Source organism: Martes martes, assembly GCF_963455335.1.
Source record: "Martes martes genome assembly, chromosome: 1".
Classification (NCBI taxonomy): domain Eukaryota; kingdom Metazoa; phylum Chordata; class Mammalia; order Carnivora; family Mustelidae; genus Martes; species Martes martes.
In genome coordinates, this window is record NC_137888.1 from 155,948,486 (window position 1) to 155,955,196 (window position 6,711).

The following is a 6,711-nucleotide window of genomic DNA, read 5'->3' on the forward strand; positions in this document are numbered from 1 at the left end:
CTGACTATATTCCCTATGCTCTCTTTCAACCCCATGACGTATTCATTCCATAACTAACGTATTCATTCACTCCCCTTCATCCATTTTGCTCATTCCCCCAACCCCTTCCTTCAGCAATCACCGGTTTATTCTCCATATTTATGGGTTTGTTTCTGCTTTATTGGTTTATTTGCTCATTTTTTGTTTGTTTGTTTTTAGATTCCACATGTAAGTGAAACATACAATATTTGTCTTTCTTTGTCTGATTTATTTCACTTAGCATAATACCCTCTAGGTCCATCCATGTTGTTGCAAATGGTAAGATTTTTTTTTCTCATTAAACTTTTATTTTAATGGGTCTCAAAATTCTGTGACAGATTTTTGGTCAAGTTGTTTCCATTAAAAAGTACTGATTTTAAAAACTAATAACTTAAAACTGCCACACACACACACACACAAAAATATGGTCCACAAAACATTCTCCTTTCCTTCCGAAGGTTTTACGATGCATTGTTATCATTAACCAGTCTTTTACTATTAAACTTAAATGGCCAATTGACACAAACAGTTCTGAGACCGTTCTTCCACCACTGATTAAGACTGGGGTGGCAGGTATTGCGGATAATATTCATTTAGCCTTCTGAGCTTTCTGGGCAGACTCGGTGACCTTGCCAGCTCCAGCTGCTTTCTTGTCCACTGCTTTGATGACACCCACAGCAACCGTCTTTCTCATGTCATGAACAGCAAAATGGCCCAGAGGAGGATAGTCAGAGAAGCTCTCAACACACATAGGCTTGCCAGGAACCCTATCAACAATGGCAGCATCACCAGATTTCAAGAACTTGGGACCATCTTCCAGCTTTTTTCCAGAACGATGATCTATCTTCTCCTTCAGCTCAGCAAACTTGCAAGCAAAGTGAGCTGTGTGACAATCCAGCACAGGTGCATATCCAGCACTAATTTGGCCTTGATGGTTCAGGATAATCACCTGAGCGTGAAGCCAGCTGCTTCCATTGGTGGGTCATTTTTGCTGTCACCAGCCACATTGCTACGACGAACATCTTTGACAGATACATTCTTAACATTGAAGCCCACATTGTCCCCAGGAAGAGCCTCACTCAAAGCTTCATGGTGCATTTCAACAGACTTGACTTCAGTTGTAACATTGACTGGAGCAAAGGTGACCACCATGCCAGGTTTAAGAACACCAGTCTCCACTCGGCCCACAGGGACGGTACCAATACCACCAATTTTGTAGATGTCCTGGAGAGGCAGACGTAATGGCTTGTCAGTTGGACGAGTTGGTGGCAGAATGCAATCCAGAGCTTCAAGCAGTGTGGTTCCACTGGCATTCCCATCTTTACGGGTGACTTTCCATCCCTTGAACCAACGCATGTTAGCACTTGGCTCCAGCATGTTGTCACCATTCCAACCAGAAACTGGCACAAATGCTACTGTGTCGGGGTTGTAGCCAATTTTCTTAATGTAGGTGCTGACTTCCTTAACAATTTCCTGATATCTCTTCTGGCTGTAGGGTGGCTCAGTGGAATCCATTTTGTTAACACCAACAATTAGTTGTTTTACACTCAGTGTGTAAGCCAGAAGGGCATGCTCACGGGTCTGCCCGTTCTTGGAGATACCTGCTTCAAATTCACCAACACCAGCAGCAACAATCAGGACAGCACAGTCAGCCTGAGATGTGCCTGTAATCATGTTTTTGATAAAGTCTCTGTGTCCAGGAGCATCAATGATGGTCCCATAATACTTGCTGGTCTCGAATTTCCACAGGGAGATATCAATGGTGATACCACGTTCACATTCAGCTTTCATTTTATCCAAGACCCAGGCATACTTGAAGGAGCCTTTTCCCATCTCAGCAGCCTCCTTCTCGAATTTTTCGATAGTTCTTTTGTCGATCCCACCACATTTGTAGATCAGATGACCAGTAGTGGTAGACTTGCCCGAATCTACTTGTCCAATGACAACAATGTTGATATGAGTCTTTTTCTTCCCCATTCTGGTTTAGGTTGAGCCGTGGTTTTCACCACACCTGTGTTCTGGCGGCAAACCCGTTGCGAAAAAGTGCAAATGACAAGATTGCATCCTTTTTATGGCTGGGTAACATTCCATTGTGTGTGGAATGTTATGTGTGGAATATAACATGGAATATTGCCATATCTTCTTTTTTTAAAAAAAAGATTTTATTTTTTTGAGAGAGAGAGAGAGAGAGCATGAGCAGGAGAGGAGCAAAGGGAGAGGGAGAAGCAGACTCCCCTCTGAGCAGGGATCTGACGTGGGGCTCCATCCCAGGACCCTGGAATTGTGACCTGAGCTGAAGGCAGATGTTTAACCAACTGAGCCACCCAGGCTCCCTTGTCATATCTTCTTTACCCATTCACTTATTGACAGACACTTCGGTTGGTTCCAGATCTTGGTTATTGTAAATAATGCTCCAATAAGCATGGGGGTTGCATACATCTTTTTGAATTAGTGTTTTTGTTTTTATTTGGGTAAATACCCAGTAGTGGAATTATTGTGTTGTATGGTACTTCTTTCTTTGTTTCTTTTTTAAATTTTAAATAAATTTTGTTACACAAAGTTCATCACATACTTGGATATTTCTCTACACCCCCCCCCCCACTCTGTACACAATTCTTGCTCTCCACAGAATGGCTGTTTCTGAGCTTCTCATATGGTGATGGCAAGCACTAAAATCCTGATTTTAACAGTACAGTAGTAAAAATGCCTCAGTGATTTAAGTTGAAAGCAGTACATTGTCCTTGTACTCAGTTATCAGGAACATATAAGTATCTTTTTATTCAAAAGTACAGAATAAATTATCTGCAGGCATGGACAATGACAGCAGTAAACTATTATATGTTGTCAACTGTAACTGATGGTTACAGTGATTTTCTTAAACATCAGCCAGCCTTTTCTTCAGTCATTTCCTTCAACGGGCTTCTCCGAAATTATTATTGAGGAGCTCTGCCTTGAGCTTCCTCTCATAGTTCATTAGTAATGGTTCAGCACTATTCTAGGAATTAGAACATACCACCGCCAATAATACCTTCCATTCCACCCATTCTGCCCATTCCAGAGTCCTTCTCTTCTTTGGAAATTCAAGACAACTTCTGCTTTAGTTAATAGAGCGGCCACTCCAGCAGCATCGAAGAAAGCAGTTCTTACGACCTTAGTTGGATCAACGATTCCTTTTTCCATTATATTCATGAAATCTTCAAGCATAACATTATAACCAACTCCTGAGGAAGTTCACATAATTTTCTCAACTATGTGATCCCTCAACAGTCTGCATTCTTAGCAATTGTCACTGCAGAAATTTTCAGTGTTCATCTAATAATTTCTATACCAAGTTTTTGATCTCCACTAGCTGGAGTTATTGAGTCCAAGGCTAGAATGCACACTGAAGCAGGGAACAACTGCTTCCCAGAACAATGCCTTTCTTCAGTAGCAGCTCATGTGACATTGAGGGCATCTTTCTTTTCATTCACATCAATACCACTTGTCCCACCAACTTTCAGCTCAGCTACTCCATCTAAGAGTTTGCCAGATGTTCATTCAGTTTCTCCTTTTCATATTCACTAGTTGTGACATCTAACTGCTCGATGATTTCTTGAATACATTTTTCAATTTGAGCCTTGTCATCTTTTCAAGAGCATGGCATCATCTCTGGTCACAAAGACCTCTCCAAATTTTCCTAAGTCACAAAGCTGAACATCTGTAAGATTAGTCAGTCCTTCTCTAAACACTGCACCACCAGTAGCAGTAGCCATGTCTTTAAGCTGGTTCTTTCTATTGTTGCCAGAACCTGGAGCTGTGACTGCTATAATCTGAAGTCCTATTTTTAGCCAATAGGCTAAATACAAAGCCAGTATCCTTAGAGGTTCTTCATCAACATCTTTAGCAGTTTTGACTAAAGTCTTACACTGAGCTAAGGTAATTTCAAGAGCAGGTAAAATGGATAGGACACTAGAAATTTTCTTTTCACTCAGGAGAACATAGGTATCTTGGAATTCACATTTCTGACCTTTTGATGTATTAATAAAGTATGGAGAAATATAACCTCAATCAAACATCATATCTTTAATAATTTCAAATTCATCATTTAGTGTTTTTCTGTCCTTTACTGTGATGATGCCCTCTCTTCCAGCCATTTTCATTTCTTCAGAAATGATGTTGCCAATTTCTTTGTCTCCATTTGCAGAAATCATAGCAACCTGAGTACTTTCTTCAGGGATTGTCACAGTTTTAGACTACTTCTTAGGTTCAACAATTGCAGCATCAACAGCTACCATTTCCACAAGACAGCTCCTTTGTTAGTCTTCTTGAAGCCTTCCTTGGCAATAGAGCATGTAGAGTACAGTAGCAGTAGTGGTGCCATTCCCAGCCTCTTCATTTGTATTATTGGCAAAATCTTGAACAAGTTTAACACCAATATTTTTATATTTATCTTTTAGATCAGTGAACTTGGGAACTTAAAAAGATGGTCATATCATCTTTTGTTATTTTGGGACTTTCCCAATTCTGTTGAATAATCACTTTTCTTCCCTTTGGTCCCATAGTAATGGCTATAGCAGGCTAAGAGGCTAAAAGGTCTGCACTTTGATGCATCAAAGCTCAGATTTTGGCAAGAGCCCAAGTGAGATAAGGAGCCAGTGCCCTGGACACTGGCCTAATTTGGCAAAAGGCTATGGGTAATCAAAGCATTTCTGTAGGGCAGCAGGAGGGTGTGCTGGTGGTGAGACAGGAAGTTGGAGGTGAGTAAGGCATAGAATGCATGGTATATATGGCTAGGATTATATGGTATTTCTATTTTTAATTATTTGAGGTACTCCCATACTGTTTTCCATAGTGGCTGAACCAATTTACATTTCCACCAGCAGTGCATAAGGATTCCTCTCTCTCCACATCCTCACCAACACTTGATACTCCTTTTGGATACTAGTCATTCTGACAGATGTAAGGTGATACCTCATCCTAGTTTTGATTTGCATTTTCCTAATGATTAGTGATGTAGAGCATCTTTTCATATGTCCATTGGCCATCTATATGACTACTTTGGACAAGTGTCCATTTAGGTCCTCATTTCATTTTTAGTCAGATTACTTGTGTGTGGGTTTTTTTTTTTTTATTTTGATGTTGAGTTTGAAAAGTTCTTTATACATTTTGGATATTAACCCCTTACCAAATATATCACTTGCAGGTGTCTTTTTCCACTCTGTATGTTGCTTTTTTGTTCCATTGATGGTTTTCTTTACTGTGCAGTACCTTTTTATTTTGGCATATTCCCAATAGTTAATTTTTGCCAGACAGAAACTCTTTACCTCCTAAATAGTAATTCCCTATTCCTTCCTCTCCCCAGCCTAAATAACCTCTATTATATCTCCTATCTCTGTAAATTCATCTATTCTACTTATCTCATATAAGTGAAATATATTTTCACTTTTGTATCTGACTTTAAGACTGAGTAATATTCCACTTATATATATACATTGTGTATCCATGATGGACTTTTGACTACTGTGAATAATGTTGATGTAAACACCAGTATACAATTATCTGCTTGAGTTCCTGCCTTCAATTCTTTGGGGTATACACCTAGAAGTGGAATTGATGTACCACGTAGTTAATCTATGTTTAACACAGTCAAGATCATTTGAATTGTCTTGTAGCCATTAAATAAATTAAATTCATAAAAAATTTCTTAAAAATTTCCAGGCCCAAATGGTTTCACTAAAGAATCCTACAAAATACTAAATGAAGAATTAACACCCATTTTGTACAATCTCTACCAGAAAATAGAAGAGAAAGCAATTCTCAATTCATTTTATGAGACTAATACCAAAACCAAACAAAGGCAGTACAAAAAAAAGGAAAAGTTTATGTCACTATCTCTCATGAACTTAGATGCAAAATTATTCAACAAAATATTAGCAAACTGATTTTAAGTGTGTATAGAAAGAATTATGCACCATGATCAAGTAGGATTTATTCTACACGTGCAAATCTGGTACAACATTCAAAAACTAATCAGCGATATCAATTTATCATATCACATAATCCTATCAATTGGTGCAGAGAAGGCACTTGGCATAATCCAACACCTATTAATTATGAAAACTTTAAGCAAGTTAGGAATAGAGAAGAATTATCTCAACTTGAAAAAAAAGTATTTGCAAAACCTTACAGCTAATAACATACCTAAAGGTGGAAGACTGAATGCTTTCCCTCTAACAATGGGAAGAAAATAAGGATTCTGTTCTCACCACTCTTATCCAATAGAGTGCTGGAAGTTCTAGCTACTGAAATAAGACAAGAAAAAAAAAAAGGCACACAGATTGGAAAGGAAGAAATAAAACTGGCACTCTTTAAATAACATGATTGTTTATATAGAAAATTCCTAGACCACAAAAAAAATTGCTGGAACTGATACAGGAATTCAGCAAAGTTGCAGGATATAAAATCAATGCAGAGAAGTCAGTTTTATTTCTAAGCACTAACAGTGAATTAAAGAAAGAAAACCAAGGAATCCATCCCATTTACAATTGTACAAAAATCCATAAGATACCTAGGAATAAACCTAACCAAAGAAGTAAAGGATCTGTACTTTGAAAACTATAGAACACTTATGAAAGAAATTGAGGAACACAAAGAAATGGAAAAACATGCCATGCTCACGGACTGGAAGAATAAATAATTATTAAATATGTCTAT

At 38.4% G+C, this 6,711-nt stretch overlaps 2 pseudogenes across 2 annotated transcripts; both read right to left on the reverse strand.

The window, feature by feature from the left end:
- Positions 1–378: 378 nt before the first annotated feature.
- Positions 379–1,995, reverse strand: LOC308342888 (elongation factor 1-alpha 1-like; annotated as a pseudogene). Its single transcript has one exon. The product of its transcript is annotated as an elongation factor 1-alpha 1-like (transcript).
- A 1,025-nt stretch (positions 1,996–3,020) lies between these two features.
- Positions 3,021–4,946, reverse strand: LOC308347352 (60 kDa heat shock protein, mitochondrial-like; annotated as a pseudogene). The gene is made up of 2 exons: positions 4,914–4,946; positions 3,021–4,669 (listed from the first exon to the last, which is right to left on the reverse strand). The product of its transcript is annotated as a 60 kDa heat shock protein, mitochondrial-like (transcript).
- Between the last annotated feature and the right edge of the window lie 1,765 nt (positions 4,947–6,711).